This window comes from Theropithecus gelada, chromosome 5 (assembly GCF_003255815.1).
Source record: "Theropithecus gelada isolate Dixy chromosome 5, Tgel_1.0, whole genome shotgun sequence".
In the NCBI taxonomy this organism is placed as follows: domain Eukaryota; kingdom Metazoa; phylum Chordata; class Mammalia; order Primates; family Cercopithecidae; genus Theropithecus; species Theropithecus gelada.
In genome coordinates this window covers 43045359-43063501 of record NC_037672.1, presented here as the reverse complement: position 1 = coordinate 43063501, position 18143 = coordinate 43045359, and positions in this window count along the sequence as shown.

Below are 18143 nucleotides of genomic sequence, written 5' to 3'. Positions count from 1 at the left end.
TTTTGTTTTGGTAATGCCTTTAGGATCACAATTCGTGGAAGGAAGTGAAAAGCAGCAGAATTTGGCTGAACTGAAGCTGTGATGAAAGCACAAAAAGTAGCATTGACTGAACCCAGGGTGTACTAGAGAGCTAAAATGGCCCAAGAGTTATTCCTCATTGAAATTAAATAGACAGACATTTATACTTCTATCTTTATCATTCAATGTACATGGGCTATCCCTGGAAGAGGATGTTGAACCAGGTGACTTTGAAGCTGAGGTGATCTCTGAAGGGGATGAGATGAAGATTGTCTATGAAGAGTTCTTCTAGCAGCTGGGCAACAAGTGTGTTTTTGAAAGGTGTAGCTTATCTCAATCTCTAATAATCCATATATCCAAATTACCCTCTTAGTTACAACTTAAGATCCATTAAAAACATCCAAAAGTTACTCTGCTTTCAAAGCATGTCATAGTAGATGGAAGGCCAGGCACAGACATTGTAAAATAATGAAAGATACAACTCTTTGTGGCAGAGTGTGGCAGGACAAAGCATTGGAGAAAAATAATACCTTTTTGTGGGTAAACAATAAGAGCAAGTCACACATCTGATTAGAAATACATTTTGGTTTATTCTACTAATATTTAAGATTAATAATTGTTTTGTCATATCCTCATCAAAAACAATGAAGAAATTTATTGTATTAGATTTTAAGAAACGTATAGTGGTAGTTCTCAAAATGTAGTCCCTTGGCTAGCAGCATCACTGGCACCTGAAAAATTATTAAAAATGCAAATTCTTGGGTTCTTCCTTAGACTTAATTATAAATTTTGGTGATGGGTCAAGTAATATGTTTTAACAATCCCTCTGGCTTTTTAAGTTTGGAAACCATTGGTATATAACAAAATCTACATGCAGTAAAGTTTTTTTCCACTAATAACTGAGAAATTGATAAAAATATAAAGAATACAAGTAAAGGAGTTGAAAGCTTACAGACATAGCAGACACAAGTTAGATTTGCATGTGATTATAAACTTTTCTGACAGGTGTTCAATTGTCTTCTCTTATACAAATAGAACATGTAGTACTCTTATTAATCATAATAATATTTTATTTTTTCTAATATATGTTGGCTATGATAATTTATCCTTTAATAAATCAGAAGGAAATGAGAAATAAAATTAAAACATTTCACAGACATTAATGCAAAATCCAATTCATATATTTTTTAAATGGCAGAGATTAATTATAAAGCATAGTTTCTCATGAAACAGCAACATGTGGGATCAGGTTCCTTGACATCTAAGCTTTAATCAGAGGAAATAATTAGAAATTGCTCACTGTAATAACTTATTTTCAGCAATTTGGAGTGTGTTATATATCAACTCAAACAGACCAAGAGAAGGGCAATGGAGATAAATTATGTTCATAAAATGCTCATAATATTAGTAAATGAGTAATAATTTTTTGAAATACAGATGTAAAAGCATAAATTCTAATTTTGTCTTAATTTTTTTTTCACACATTGCAAAGTGCTGAACCTCTATAGTCTCTGTTCTTTCATTAAATGCTTCAATACATGAATTGGATTGCTTGAAAGTTTTTAAAACACAAGGATCTTACAGCATTAGAGATGTACACTTGAAGGCCATAGGAGACTTCTTTGTATATCCATACTATCATCTCCCAGTGATTTTTTTGAACAACTGAGTTACAGGAGATATTATCTATCATTTGTAATCCCAGACACTTTTCTCATGATGTGTACTTTGAAAAGCTCTTTGATGAGTGGTGAGACAGATGTGGGGCACAGCCTAAACAACTCTATATAGGAAATGAGAAAAATTGCCAGTGAATTGGGAAGAGAAGTTATGAGTTACATGGCAGCAGGAGTTTGAGAAGAGAGACATTGTGTGAAGTTGTATGTTGTGTATAGTAATACCCTTCCATGGTCTCTTCTAGAAATCTTCAGTAAAGTGTAAATTGATCTCTACTACACAGTAGGCTATGGTGAGCTTGTTGTACTAAAAATTCAATCAGCCCAATGGTTCAGTTAGAATTAAGTAAAGAAATGTGTAACTGCTAAGACAAGGATTTATTTCTATGGTACCAGGGTGAGTCCTTGAATGCTGACATGCTTCAGTATCTGAATTTAAAGGGTCCCAAATTTCCAGCCTGTTCTGATTGTACCAAATTCTCCTTGCATGCCATATATGGAGACCATCTAATTATTGGCATGCTTCCCAGAGGAAAATTCAGGGCCATTGAGGGACAGTGTGCCCTTGCTTTTTATTCTTAACTGTAGACACTTTGAATTGGCTTACACAAAGTGAAAGCAATGAGTCAAATCTAAGTCGTCTCTGTCCATGAGTCTCAAACCTGGACCCATCTTTATGGATTGGCCTAGTTTACCCTTAGATTGGACAGTCTCTGAAGAAGTATAACAATATGTGCTTCTATTTAAGTTTTGGTAGGTGGGTAAAAACAGAGGATACAGTTGGTGACCGTCAAAAATCTAAAATGGATGGCAAGGAAGATGAGTAGAGCATATTAGTAGTATTTCAAAGCCCACAGTATAAGCAATCCAAATATACCTATGGGAAGGGAGCAAGGCCTCATTTACTGAAGTGCTATAAAGAAAAGGATAGAGAAACAAAGAAAATGCTTGTAATTTAACTCAGTCCCATCTGATCACCAAGCAGAGCAGGAGGAGGAGAAGAAGAAAGAGGGTAAGGAGAACGAGGAGGAGAAAGAAATAAGAAAACAAGAGGAAGAGGAGAAAAAGGAAGAGGATGAAGGGGGATTTGAGAAATCAGTGGTGTTCAGATTTCTAAATTTCATTATAATCTGTGTCAGAATCGCTATGTGCTTTATCATCTGTAGGTTGATGACTTCCACATTTTATCTTCTGTTGAAATCCTTTCCTGAATTCTAGACTTAAATATTCAACTGCTTATTCTACATCTCCTGCGGCATGCCTAATTGGCATCTCAGACTTAGCCATCTAAAATGGGACCCTGCAAATTTTCTCGCCAAACTTTGCAAACATAGTCAATGAAGGATGTGAGTTGTGGGTTCCCCCAACCACCCAGATGTCAAAACAATAGAAAATGAATTATTGTGTTGACTAGAACAAATAATGTATGATTTGTATACTTTACTTCCCTTCCCTTTTCTCTTTTTTTCTCCTTCTCTTTACTATTTTTATATTTCATGGAGATCTATTGACCTATATGTGTAATCTTGAAAAATATCAAGTAATATCAGTGGAATGGAAAGTACCTGAGGTCAAGAATTTGGTAAAATTTGTTTACTACTGTATTTCTAATACTTAGAATAGTGACTGAGTGCTCAATCAACATTTAATGAAAGTTGAATTTCAGGTAAACCCACTTATTTTATAAACCTTTTTACAAATTGCATTATATCGGGGTATCTGTTGGATAAGGACTGGATAAATACATATGTAGAATTTTCTGAGCATGTCTGCAGTATGACATGTTTTCACTGAAAACATTTAAAATTCAAAGTAGTGTAATGAATATAAATTTTACGTATTTTAATTAATATGCATTGCTGTCAACTTCTTCATTAAAATATTATCCAAAATTATATCAATGTGTTCTCTGAGAGAAGATGTGGTGTAAGAAATAAGTGGAAAGGCATTTTACAGTTTTTAAAGAAAAGAATACCAACAGCTTATCTTTTTTTAATGTATTGTAAAGTCACTAGTGGAGTAAAAGTGAATAGGAATTCAGTTGTTTATCACTTACAAAAAAGACAAAAAAGTATTTCAAACATCTGTGGCCCTGATGACTGGGGAACTGAGTTCATAAAAATTTGTAGCAAAACTGGTAAAAAGGACAGTTGCAGGTGGTAACCCCCCTGGGTGAGTGACACTCTCAGAGCAAGCATCATTTGGGATATTATTTCCATCTTGGGTTCCCGAAAAGTCACCGAGGATTCTTGTGTACAGCACAGATGTCAGAGAATAGATTGGAACACCAATGGAGAGCTGGGCCCTGTGAATTCTCCTATGATTGAAAATTATTTTATTTTGGAGCTATTTGAGCAACAAGTAAATTCCAGTTTCAGAGCATCAGTTCATTCTCAAATTGATTTACATCTGAAAGTAATTTTTAACAAACCTAGTGTTTCATTTTCACTTAGACTGTCCACAGAAGGCTTTTTATGGTACTCAGGGAGAGTAGAAACATTTGTTGATATTTGAAAATTAAGATGAAAATTTCTTATGATCTTTGAACAAGTGAAAAATGATGAAAAATGTTAACTTTATATTATGATGATTTAATAATTCTCTGTCCCTGTTTTTGTTAGATTTTATTTGTATGGAAGTTTTATATATGCAAATGAAGAATTATCAAATAGTTATTATTAACCAAACTAGCAATTTTGCCTCCCCATTCACATCAATACTTGTCAGAGGCAATCACTGATCAATTAATGTAGCACTTGTACTTTTCCTTCTTGAACTTTCAGTTTCAGGGTTTATTAAATTCCCTCCATGGAATGTCAAAGAGAGCTTAGCTTGCTTTTACTGGAACTATTCACCATTAATGGTATATCTTTTATATCTGCATTCTTTTAAAACAGCTAAATAATACTTTTGGTCATATGAACTTTGACTACTTACTTAACGATTATTATGTTAAAGCTAGTGTCTATCTATATAACAAAATACAATGTTTTTCTCTAACAACTGCATGTTAGCCCTGACATTAATTTTTTTTGTTGTTTATTTGATTGCATTTTTAAAATATTTATCTCAAGGAGAAACATGCCTTTGCATGTTCATCACAGCCCTATTTGTAGCAGCAAAGACATGGAATCAACCCAGGTGTCCATCAACGGTGGATTAAATAAAACAAATGTGGTACATATACATCATGGAATACTATGCAGCCCTAAAAAAGAACAAAATTATTTTCTTTGCAGCAACATGGATGAAGTTGAGGGCTGTTATCCTAAGCAAATTAATGCAGGAATGGAAAAGCAAATCTGGCTGGGCGCAATGGCTCAAGCCTGTAATCTCAGCCATTTGGGAGGCTGAGGTGAATGGATCGCTTGAGGTCAGGAGTTCAAAACCAGCCTGGCCAACAGGGTGAAACCTCATCTCTACTAAAAGACAAAAATTAGTCAGGTGTGGTGGTGGATGCCTGTAATCTCAGCTACTCGGGAGGCCGAGGCAAGAGAATCGCTTGAACACAGGAGGCATATGTTGCAGTGAGCCGAGATCAGGCCACCACACTCCAGCCTGGGCTATAGAGCAAAACTATGTCTCAATAAATAAATAAACAATTAAATAGGCAAATACTGCATGTTCTCACAAGTGGGAGCTAAACATTGTATACTCATTAACATAAAGATAGCAACAATAGAAACCGGACCACCAGGAGAGGGGAGAAGGGTTAAAAACTAACTATTGGATACCATGCTCAGTACCTGGATGATGGGATCATATGTAACACAAACCTCAGCATCATGCAATATACCCAGGCAACAAACCTACACATGCACCCTTGAATCTAAAATAAAGGTTGAAAAAAAGATGTTTATCACAAATTCATTCATAAACTGTCTTCCAATTGTTTATGTTTCCTGTGAATACAATCAAAACTTCAGGCATTCTACCAATATTGTGTTTTCTGTTGATTGCCTCTGCACTGTGCCAGTTTAGATTGGTTGTTGTCCAAGACTGCTGTACAGAATTTACTGTTATTTCCCATCACCATCAATGAGAGAATTTTCCTGAACTTTCTCTGTAGTTCAGATCATCTGCTTCCTGGATCTCAGGTCTTCGTCTTTATTGGATTATGGTAAGTTTTTCTTCTTTGAGCGTCTCTTCCAATAGCTTCTCGAGAAAATGTGCAAGAGAGAAAATGTTGTAAGGTTTGAAAATGTCCCTACTCCACCCTCACATTTAATTGAAAACATGGCTAGGTATAGAATTCTAGGTTCCTCAAAAATTAAAAGGCATTTAAAAAAATTTTATCCTACCTTTGATGTCATTTTTAATAAATCCAATGTCTTTCTTCTTATTTATCTCCTCAATAATACAGGTTTACTTTTTATTTTGTTTTTCATTCTTTTAGGAAGCATATAATTTTCACAGTATTCTGAAATTTGAGGATAATATGTCTTGAGATGGATGTATTTTCATTCACATTGCGTTGGGCGCTCTAAGAGAATTTTCCATCTGGAATGCTTTTAGGATGATGTCTTGAAATATTTGATGATTTTTTTCTTTTCCATATTACAACTCTCATATTTTGTTGCTTTACTTGTTTTTTTTAATTTTTGATATTTAAAAATATATGCATTTGTGTAATTTATTTCTTTGACGTGGGTGAGGGTATGTACTTATTTGTTTGATGTGGGTGTATGTGTGAAAGGACATGTACATGCATACATACCTTCCAAATATTTCTTATTGGTTTCCTAATGATTCCTTTCTTCCATTCTTTTGGATAATTAATGTATATATTCATTTTAGAAAGTTAACAATACAGAATGTTTTACCATAAAAAGGCATTACTTCTTCACTTCTCCCACATGTATCCAGTCTTCAACTCTCAAAGTAGGTGATTTTATAAATTCTGCAGAGGTTTTTATACAAATTAAAATACATGTTTCTCCTTTTATACACAGAAGGGAGACTGCTTCCTTGCTTTTTGCACTTAATGAAATTTGCATGCCTTTTTTGGTATCAGTACATAGGAAACTTCTTTTTTATATACAATCATTTTCTTAATGAGTCCTCTCTTTATGAGCATTTGATTAACTCTCATCTCTTGTTCTGAAAGTAATATTGCAATAAATAACCCTGCTTTTAAGCGGTTTAATGCATGGGCAAACATGCTGTAAGAAAATTCTCAATAGTGCAATTTCTAGGTCAAATATTATACACATTTGCAATTTTGAGAGATCGTTCCAATGCTGCATGCCATACTAAGCTTTGGATTTTGTCAATTTAAAAGGTGAAAAAATAACGACATCTAAGCATATCTTTAATAAACAAAATTTCTCTTATGATGAATGAAAACTTTTATATGCAGAAATCTTTGCATTATATATTCTACAAATTGTTCATGTCTTTCACCGAATTTTATTTTCTCTTTAGTTATTATTTTATATCAGTGTTTAGTTTTTAAAAAATATACATTGGGTAAATTAATTTCTGTTCATGATGTCATTTATATTTTTTCCTATTTGTCCTTTGTCTTCTGATTTTACTTATGGAGTTTTTATTTCCTTATGCAATTAAAAATTTTATGTATTCATAGTTAATACATATTTTATGAGTTTTGAATTTTGTGTCATAAAGTGGTCTTCTTCACCATTGCTATGAAATATTTTTCTATTTTCTTTCAGTGCTTTTATAAGTTTACTTTTACATTGAAATATTTATTTGTTTGGAGTTTACCTGCCATTAGCTGTAACTTATGAATTCAACTTCTTATATTTTCTAACTTATGAATCTAACTTTCTTGTATTACTCAAATGTCCCCACATCATTCATTTCATCTTTTCTACACTCATTATGAATGTTAGTTTTACTGTTTCTTAAATAAACATCAATCAAATTTATTTTTAGATCTACCATCTCTCCTGTTTCCAGAAATATCTGACTTCTAGAATTCTGAGCAATTTGCAGGTTTTGATTTACACATTATGTTCCTTTGATTTTTTTCCTAATTTTCCTAAAACTGGCCTAGGATTTAAGTTTCTAAGTTATGTCAATCACGAAGAAATTTTCCTTTTTTTCTAGATCTTAAAATGTTATTGCTATATGTTCTTTTCTTTGTCTTAGTGAGTTTATAATTTAAAAAATATATTCACTGCATTTTAGGGGAGCTTTGGGAACAGATGAAGATAAATGCACATGTAAAAAATCAATTTACTTAGCTAGGTTTCATCTTCATATTAATATACAGTCATGCATCACTTGACAATGGGGATACATTCTGAGAAATGCATAACTAGGCGATTTCATTGTTGAACCAACATCAATGAGTGTACTTATATAAACCTACGTGTTATACCCTACTGCACCTTCTATGTGGTAGAGCCTGTTGTTTCTTAGCTACAAGCCTGTACAGCATGTTACCACGCTGAATCCTATAGGCAATTTTGACACAGTAATATTTGTGTATTTAAATAAATCTAAGTATAGAAAAGACACAGTAGAAATACACCATAAATGATCTAAAAATGGTACACCTGTGTAAGGTGCTTACTGTGAATGGAGCTTCCAGGACTGGATGTTGCTCTGAGTGAGTCAGTGAGTGAGTGAGTGGTGAGTGAATGTGAAGGTCTAGGATGTTACTGTATACTACTGTAGATTTTATAAACACCGTTAGGCTATACTAAATTTAAAAAAATTTCAATAAGTTAAACTTAGCTCACTGTAACTTTTTTTTACTTTATCAACTTTTAAATTTTGTCTTAACTTTTTGACTCTTTCCTAATAACACTTAGCTTAAGCTGAGGCAGGAGAATAGGGTCTTAAGGCAGGGAGCCTAAGGCTGATTCTTACTGACTGGATATCAGAGGCTACTCCCTTTCCAACCCCTCCTTTTTCTGTGTGGCAGTGGTTGCGTGGCAGTTGCAGCCCCTCCTTTTTCTGCGTGGCAGTGGCTGTGTGGCAGTTGCAACCCTTCCTTTTTCTGTGTGGCAGTGGCTGTGTGGCAGTCGCAGTCCCTCCTTTTTCTGCATGGCAGTGGCTGTGTGGAAGTTGCAACCCCTCCTTTTTCTGCGTGGCAGATGAAAATGAAAGTACCTCCAACCGGTTCCCTCCTGCAACCAATCAGACTGATGGGTGACCACTACTTCATTTGCACAGAATGAACCAGTGGGAAACCTATAGAGGGTATTTAAACCCCAGAAAATTCTGTAATGGATGCTCTTAAGCTGCTTGCTCAAGCCCTTTCCTTCCCTATGGAGTGTACTTTCGTTTACGTCCCTGCCTTTACTGCTTTGCTTTGTTTGTGTGTTTTGTCCAATTCTCTGTTAAAAACACCAAGAACTTGGACAACTACCCTCAATGGGCAACAAAAGCACAAACACATTGTACACAAAAATATTTTCCTTCTGTGTAGCTTTATTCTAGAAGCTTTTTTTCTATTTAATTTTTTTAAATTTTTTTTAAATTTTTTTTTTTAACTGGTAACACTTTCTTTGTTAGAAAGTAAGACCCAAACACACATGTTAGCCTGGGCCTACACAGGGTCATTAAGACATCACTAAGCAACAGGAATTTTTTCAGATCCATTATAATCTTATGGGACCACAGTGTATATGCAGTCTGTTGTTGACCAAAATATTGTAATGTGACACATTAATGGGGTGAGGATACTATTCTCTATTATTATCTTATATATTTTTAAAATGCCATCAGATAAAACACAGAAGGGAGCACAGAGCTGCCTGGTCCTGCAGCTATCCTGGAGTGAGGTGGTGCTGCCAATCACTGGAAGCGGAAGTCCAGAGGCTCTATTCGGTCAAGGGATAATGAACTCTCTTTGGTTCTGGAGACAGGCTGAAACTGGGATGAGAGTAAGTAAAGAAAATCAAGTGAGTAGAAAAAATTGGGTGAAAACAGAGAGTAGATTCATTGTTACCAGACACCTGGAAGGGCGGGGAGGAAGGCGTGCATTAGTCTCTTTCCACACTGCTATAAAGAACTGTCTGACTCTGGGTAATTTTTAAAGAAAATATGTTTAATTGGCTCACAGTCCTGCATGACTGGGAAGTCCTCAGGAAACTTACAATCATGTTGGAAGGAGAAGCAAGCACCTCCTTCACAAGGTGGCAGGAGAGGTGAGGGGAAAGTGAGGGAAAGCACCACACATTTATCAAACAGCCAGATCTCCTGAGAGCTCTATCATGAGAATAGCAAGGGAGAAGTCTTGCCCCCAGGACTCAGTCACCTCCCACCAGGTCACTCCCTCAACACATTGGAATTACAATTTGATATGAGATTTGGGTGGGGACATAGAGCCAAACCATATCAGAGCAGATAAAGAGAGGTTGATGAATGGGTACCAATATGCAGTTAGGTGGAAGAAATAAGTCCTGGTGTTAGATAGAGCAGTAAGGTGACTATAGTTAACATTTCAAAATAGCCAGAAGAGAAAAATTCAAATGTTCCTAACATCGTAAAAGATAAATATTTAAGGTGTTGCATATTCCATTTACCCTCATTTGATTATCCGAGTGTATCAAATCACATGTACCCTGAAAATATGTATATCTATTATGGATAAATTTAAAATAATTTTAAAAAGATATTATTAATAAAAAAGAAAAGGTTGAGTAAAATTTGAGCAGTTATCCTGAGGAGGAACATGTGAGGACCAGATCAGTGTTTATGAATAAACTCTGTAAGTTTTTAATATAAAGGTGTCTATTTGATGTTGCCAGGATTACTTTCTTAATGAATCAATAGGAATAGTCTTTATGTTTCTTCAAGATACTTGGAGTCACATTTGGTTTACTTTTGTTTTTGTTTTGGAGACAGGCTCTTGCTCTGTTGCCCAGGCTGGGGTGCAGTGGCACGACCATGGTTCACTACAATCTCCACTTTCTGGGCTCATGCAGCCCTCCCATCTCAGCCTCCAGAGTAGCTGGGACTATGACATGTATGCCCAGCTATTTTTTTTCTGTGTTTTTTGTAGAGATGGGGTTTTGCCACGTTGCCCAGGCTGTCTTGAACTTCTGGACTCAAGTTATCCCCTCCTTTGACCTCCCAAAGTACAGGGATTCCAGGTGTGAGCCACCATGCCCAGGCCCACATCTGTTTTTTTGCATGTGACTTTGTTGAGTCTGACCGTGTGTTATTCTGTTTTCTAGTTAAGAAATGCATACATTTTGTTTATAATAGCATTGACAGTTCCAAAATAATTCTAGAAAATACATTAGAAATTAATATAAATTTACATGCTATATCTGCAAAGACAGAGTAAAATTTAAAACAAATAATAAGTAGGTGGAAACATTGTAAAATCTCTTTTTGAGGAAAGCTTGATTCATACCAAAATTCTAATTTACAGGTGTATTAATCTGTTCTCACGCTGCTAATAAAGACATACCCAAGACTGGGTAATTTATAAAAGAAAGAGGTTTAATGGACTCGCACTTCCACATGGCTGAGGAGGCCTCACAATCATGGTGGAAGGCAAAGGAGAAGCAAAAGCACATCTTACATGGCAGCAGGCAAGAGGGCTTGTGCAGGCGAACTCCCATTTATAAAACCATCAGATCTTGTGAGGCTTATTCACTATCATGAAAACGGTGTGGGGGAAATTGCCCCCATGTTTCAATTATCTCCAGTTGGCCCCACCCTTGACACTTTGGGATTATTACATCTCAAGATGAGATTTGGGTGGGGATACAGCCAAACCATACCGACAGGTAAAGTAAGCCTGATGCTCTTGAAAATCTTATGGTGAAGGGAAATAAGCAGACATATTTCTGAAGAATGTAAAAGGAGTTCATGGATACTGTTTTACTTTCCTTCCTACTGCTGCTGTAATAACGTACCAGAAATATTGTGGCTTTGAACAATACAGGTTTGCTACCTTATAGTTCTGGAGGTCAGAAGTTCTAAAATCAAGTTGAAAATGGAACTACAGGCTTCAGAGACACTGTTTCCTTGCCTTTCTCAACCTCTACAGGCCCCATCCTCAGTTTATGGCCCCATCGTGAGTTTTCTACCTACCATGAATACATAAAAGATGAAACAACTACTTTAGCCTAGGGAATAGAAGGATGCATTTTATGATAGTTCAGGTTAAAAACTCTTGCTCTTTTTCATTCATTCAGTCATTTTCTGGTTTTTTTCGCTCTCTCTCTTTTTTTTTTTTTTTTTGGCTTGTTAACAAAATCATTAAATCAAAACAAGCAAGAAGGGGAAAAATATGCCAGGCAAGAGAAATGGCTTGAGAAAAGATGACTCTGTGGAAGAAATGAGCAGTGTCTTAGTCTTGTTGGGCTACTATTACAGAATATTACAGCCTAGGTAATTTGTAAACAATAGAAATTTGTTTAACACAGTTCTGAAAGTTGGGAAGTTCAAGATGAAGAGAATGTCAAGTTTAGTGTCTGATGAAAGCTTAATCTCTGCTTCCAAATGGTGCATCTTCTAGGGAAGATGAATGCCTTGTCCTCATATGGCGGAACGGGCAGAAAGGCAAAAGGGCAAAAAGGGCCTACCTCATTCTTTCCAGCCCTTTTATAAGGCACAATCCCATTCATGAGGGCAGAGCCTTCATCCTGCTCACCTCCTAAAGGTTCTACCTCTTACTACTGTTGCATTGGCGATTAAATTTTAACATAAATTTTAGAGAAAACAGAACATCAAACCATTTCAGGTTCTCTGTGGTTGTCTGGGCTGTATTTGTGTGCGTGTTGTATATGTGGGTGGGTTGTATGGGTTGTATATGTGTGGTGTTGTATATGTGTCTGTTGTGCTTTAGGAATGTAGTTGGTACACTACAGAGTGCTATGATCTAGGAATGTAGCATTCTGACTATATTTGGCTCTGTAGAAAGAAAATTCTACCAATTTTTTGGCAGGATTATTATTTTTTGTATTATTTTTGATTTATGTACCTTGTTGTAACAACATTGGAAATATGTCAAAACAAATTCCCTCATCTGGAAGTAAATTACAAAAAAGTAAACAAATGAGAAAGTTTCTAAAATAACTCAATGAAAGCATTAAATCAGGCATTACCAAGAAAGCTTGAGTAGGATTTGTTGATTCAATTTGATAAAAATAGGACTTGTAATTTTATATATAGTCTAACATGATATATGAGGGGCTTAGAACTGAGTATGAATGATTTAGAAATAATAATGAATCTTACAACAATAAATCACAAGGTGCTTATTGACCAGAGTACCTTCATTTACAAAGTTATTGCAACACTTCATCATTTAGGATGAGTAAGAGCTTTCATTGTGCTATGATTTGGCAAATATATGAGTGTAGATAGTTTGATAAGATAACAACAAACCATCTTGGTGGATCTGCAATCTTGCTTTTAAAATCAATATAGAATGCCTTTCATTAAATTCAATGAAAACTCAGTTACTGAATTAACTTTAAGAGGTTTGTTTCAATGTTTCTAGAGAAGTAGACAACAGTAGAATATTTACATTCCCTCCTTTACAATAATAGTTTCTTTTATTGGGACGATTTGCCTCACATTTATGGAAAATGATACATAAATACAGACCTTATATTTTAGGTGACAGAAACTGATTTCTAGCTCTGTGAGTTTATAGCAAAAGTAGAGAGAGAGGAAGTCAGAAAACACATTTGCTCTGACCATGAAAACCTATACGCAGAAAACCTGGCATCTCACTCCTTAGTTTTAGTCCTTGTTTATACAGCAAACAGTCAAATAAATACAGACATTTTTCTTTGCACTATTTTCTCAAAATAGAGATAATTTATAAATTATTTATGAGTTATTATATAATGGTTTCATAACTAAAAGTGATCAAACTAAAAAGTCTCCTGAGTGAGGCAGATGTAAAATTTACTCTGTCACAATAACCAATAATGTTATGATACTTTTGGCATTTATGTGTTTATGCAGGTATGATACTTTATACTGCATTTAAAATTGCAATCAGTGTAAGCAGTTAGTGAATCTATATTTGCTGTCCCTGGAATATTTTTTACAGGAATGGTAAAAGTTGTGGGTGTTAACTTAGTTTCTTTGTTACATAAAGCTATGTAAAACATACTGTCATTGAGCGATACTCTGTCTCAAAACAAACAAACCAAAAAAAACAAAAACACAAAAAAAGATACTGTCATTAATATAATATTTATTTCTTATTTTATTCTTCTCTCCAGTAATTGGGACATTGTTATCATCAGTTTACCTAAGAATCTGTATCATTATATTTCTCTTTGCATTGTACTGCATTTTTTTCCTCCCTGATTTTTACTCTTTACTACTGTTTTCTCTCTGCATAGCACCTTCTCTCATATGATAGATGTATACATCAAATACATGGTCTTAAATGTGTGCATCCTTATAACACACAAATTTCTTCATACTATTTTCTGTTTTTTTCCTACCATTTCAGTTTATTTAAGAACATTGGTCCACTCATTTTCACTTCTTCAAATTTAGCATTTTACAATGATTTCAATAATCCTTTCATCTATGATTTAAAATTCACTGATATGTAATATTAATATGTATTTCATAATGTACTTAATCTTAATTGTCTGAATTATTTTCTTATTTTGTTTTACTTCATCTTTTCACTTCTTATATTTGATTCTTTTCCAGAGAATAAGATTTTCTGTCATTGATACTTTCAAAGATTTGTCTTTTTGGCCTCTTTAAAAATGTATATTTAATTAATTTCTGTTTATTTTTATTATTTCCTTCCTTTACTCTTCTGACTTTCTTTATAGAGCTCTTTCTGTCTGCTTGAGTTGAATATTCATTTGTATTCAGTTATTTTATTATTTCTTAAAAAAAAGCTACAAATATATTTTTAAATATTTTCAGCTCTATTCCATGCATTTAGTTTTGAGTATTTTCATTGTGATACATTTCTGACTATTTTATAATTATCCTCCTGATTTAATACAGAGTTTATTTATTGATTAGTTTTCAAAGTATGTAGTTTTTTTTCTAGTTATTCTTTTCAATTTTAAGTTTATTTGGAATATGAGTTGTGTTGTTTTAAAATCTTAAAGTTTATTAAGTTTTTTTGGAATAGACTAATATCAGTTTTTACTAATGTTTCATGTGTACTGGTAATCAAGTGTAAAATGTACATACATACACACACATAAAGTATGTACATGCAATGAGGACATTAATTGTAATATTAAAATTGGAATAATTTTATTTAATATTTTTCTGATGATATTTCAGCTTCTGATAAAAATGGAATTTTAAAATCCAAATAAAAATGTTGATTTATCTATTTCTCTCTTTGGTTCTGTAAGTTGTTCTTTTATTTATTGTTTGAAGCTCTATTTGCATATAAACATAACCCCAACATTTATTTGCATATAATTATGAAGACAACATTCCATTAAGCTTTATGTTTTATTATTATATAATATTTATATACTCTGTAATGTTTTGCCTTAAATTTTATTTGATAATATGTAAAAATTGTACCAACATTTTCTTGTGACTCATAATTGCCTTGGGTGTATTTTTCTGTTTTTTTATTTTCATCTTTTTTCACCGTTATATGTTTTTTTTTTAGTACATGTTACTGGGTCTGTTTTGAAAGCTTTCTTTAAATTTGTGAATCTCTATTTTGATAAGTGAGTTTAATCAAATTATATATACATAAAATGCAAATACCATTATATTGGGGTGTTTCCTCTGTCTTATTTGTTATTTCCCATACTTTGAAATATATTTTTCATACCTATCCTGTCTTTCATTAATTAAAGCTAATACTGTCCAATTAATTTTTGTGTGTGTGTGATTATCTCTGACACTTACCCCTGAATTTCCTGAAATTATCACAACTTGACCTTCAGACAAAACAAATGTTTTAGAATATTCTACTTTTTTGTGTGTGTGCTAGTGGAAGAAAGCTAGATAATTAATACTTTCATTCATACATTTATTTTAATTGTAATTTCAGTTTAACATCTTATGTTATCCTTAACCAATTAAAAGAAAATAAAAACCTGTACAAAATGTGAAAGGTCTTGCCTAGGAAATCTATAGTCTTCTTGACATAGCAATGGATAGAGAAAAAAGCACGGGAAGTTAAACATCATCTATTTCTGTCCTGAGAGGGGAGATTTCTGTGAAAAGTAGTGAAAGCACATTCTCACCACTCCTGTATCCAGCATCGATTTATTTTATACAACATGAATCTTCATAAGTATTAGAACAATTTTTATAATGCTAATATATATTATAAATGTAGAGTAAAATTATTAGCAATTAGACTACGAAGATAATCTGTTGATTAAAACTAACAAAGGTTATCTCTAAGTTGTTGTAAATGGTCTATAATAGTAGTGATTTATTATCTTGATTAACATAAAAATCCACTGGCCTGTTCTTTTTAAACAAACAAAGAATAAGCATTTATCTAGTGTTCTTCCATTTATTGCTTTGTAGTACATGAATTATATTTATTTTATTTATTTAATTCTGTCTGACTAGCATTACATTCCTTCTCTTGTCTTCCTTCCTCCTTCATTTGGGAGCTGCTCCTTTTTTTAAAATTCCAACTGCTCCAGTGGAAATGGAAACATTAAATAATCTACTCTTTGATCATAGTTCACAGGCAATGAGGTGGCTAGTTATCAAGAACCAAAAAACTCACTGGGACCAAAAAGTAAATCATCTGATGGCAGAAAGCACGGGATGTGATGTTCTTAGAGTATCTGTGCCTATATTTCCCATTATGTGGAGAAACTCTTAGTCTGTTTGGGTCATTGTAACAAAATATTATAAACTACCCAGAAATTTATTCCTAACACTTTCGGAGAAGTCTAAAATCAAGGAAACGGCAGATTCTGTGTCTGGTGAGAGCCCATTTCTTGGTCCACAAGATGTTGCCTTTTCAATGTGTCCTCACATGGTAGAAGAGGCTTGTTAACTCTCTGGGATTTCTTCAGAATTCCATTCATGGGCTGGGCGCCATGGCTCACGCCTGTGATCCCAGCACTTTCGGAGGCCCAGGCAGGTGGATCACTCGAGGTCAGGAGTTTGAGACCATCCTGGCCAACATGGTAAAACCCCGTCCCTACTACCAAAAAAAAAAAAAAGAAAGAAAATTAGCCAGGCGTTATGGCACACACCTGTAGTCCTGGCTATTCTGGAGGTTGAGGCAGGAGAATCATTGAATCGCTTGAACCTAGGAGACGGGGGTTGCAGTGGGTCAAGATCAAGCCACTGCACTTCAGCCAGGAAGACAGAGCGAGACTCTGTGAAAAAAAAAAAATCCCATTTATGGAGTCTTGCCTCTCGTGACCTAATCACCTCCCAAGTAACATCCTGATATCACCTTGGCAGGGCAGGATTTCAACAATGAATTTTGAACACAAATATTCAGACCATAACACACTCTGTGGAGAAACAAAATTGACAGGCTTTAAAGATACAGATATATTTATATGTGTGTCTTCCTGGAGAGGAAGTGGGAGAGACAGACAGAGAGGCTGTCTTGTCTTCCCAACACTCTAGTTATTCCCAAAACTCAGTAGTTTCTCTGCCTTTCTTTGTTTCTCCTTCTTATAGACTCTGTAATACAAAACAGTCTATTTTCTAAACTAGATTGAATTTAGTTTCCATCACTTGCAATCAACACTCTCCTGGCTAATATATGCTTAATCTTTATGCAGCCGAAATTTCAAACATCTAATTATATGATATTTAATAAAGGTAACAGATGGTTACTGTTAAGGAGAAACAGAAAATAAACTGAGTGACAGCAAAACTAAGTTGTTGGCATCTACTTCATACGAATGATTACCAATGCAGAGATCAAAAAGAAATCTCACAAGGGAGGTAGAAAAATATAAAGAAACAGATAAAGTTTCAAATAGATTAACATGCATGCAAATATACCATACTTGTGTGTGTGTGCATGTGTGTGCATGTGTGTGTGGTGTTTGAGTGGCCAATACTCTTCTAAACAATAATTGTTAATAATTCAGATTCTCACCAAAATCACGAATCCAATTCTAGCTTTCCATTTACTTTGCAAGAAACAGGTATGATGCAGAACTTATCTGTGCCGCACCATCTTTAACTACTAAATGACAGCTATATGAATACTTGTCTAAATAAGCTGTGAGATTTCAATGATAGGCAGACAGGCAGATGATAGATAGATAGATAGATAGATAGATAGATAGATAGATAGATAGATAATAGGTAAGATTGAAGATAGGTAAATAGAGATAAAAATAAATTAGAATAATACTTGGAAAGAGAAAGTACTGCTCAATTTTATTTATAACTTTCATTAACTGCTTAATGCTGACTTCTGTATACTTTTCTCCTCGACAGAAGTTATGTCCGTATAGAATAATTCCCACGTCTTCTCCTAAAGCACACTTTAAAAACCCCTTAAATAATTCTTTCCTGAGCCACACCCTAGTACCACCATCTAAAATGAACTTC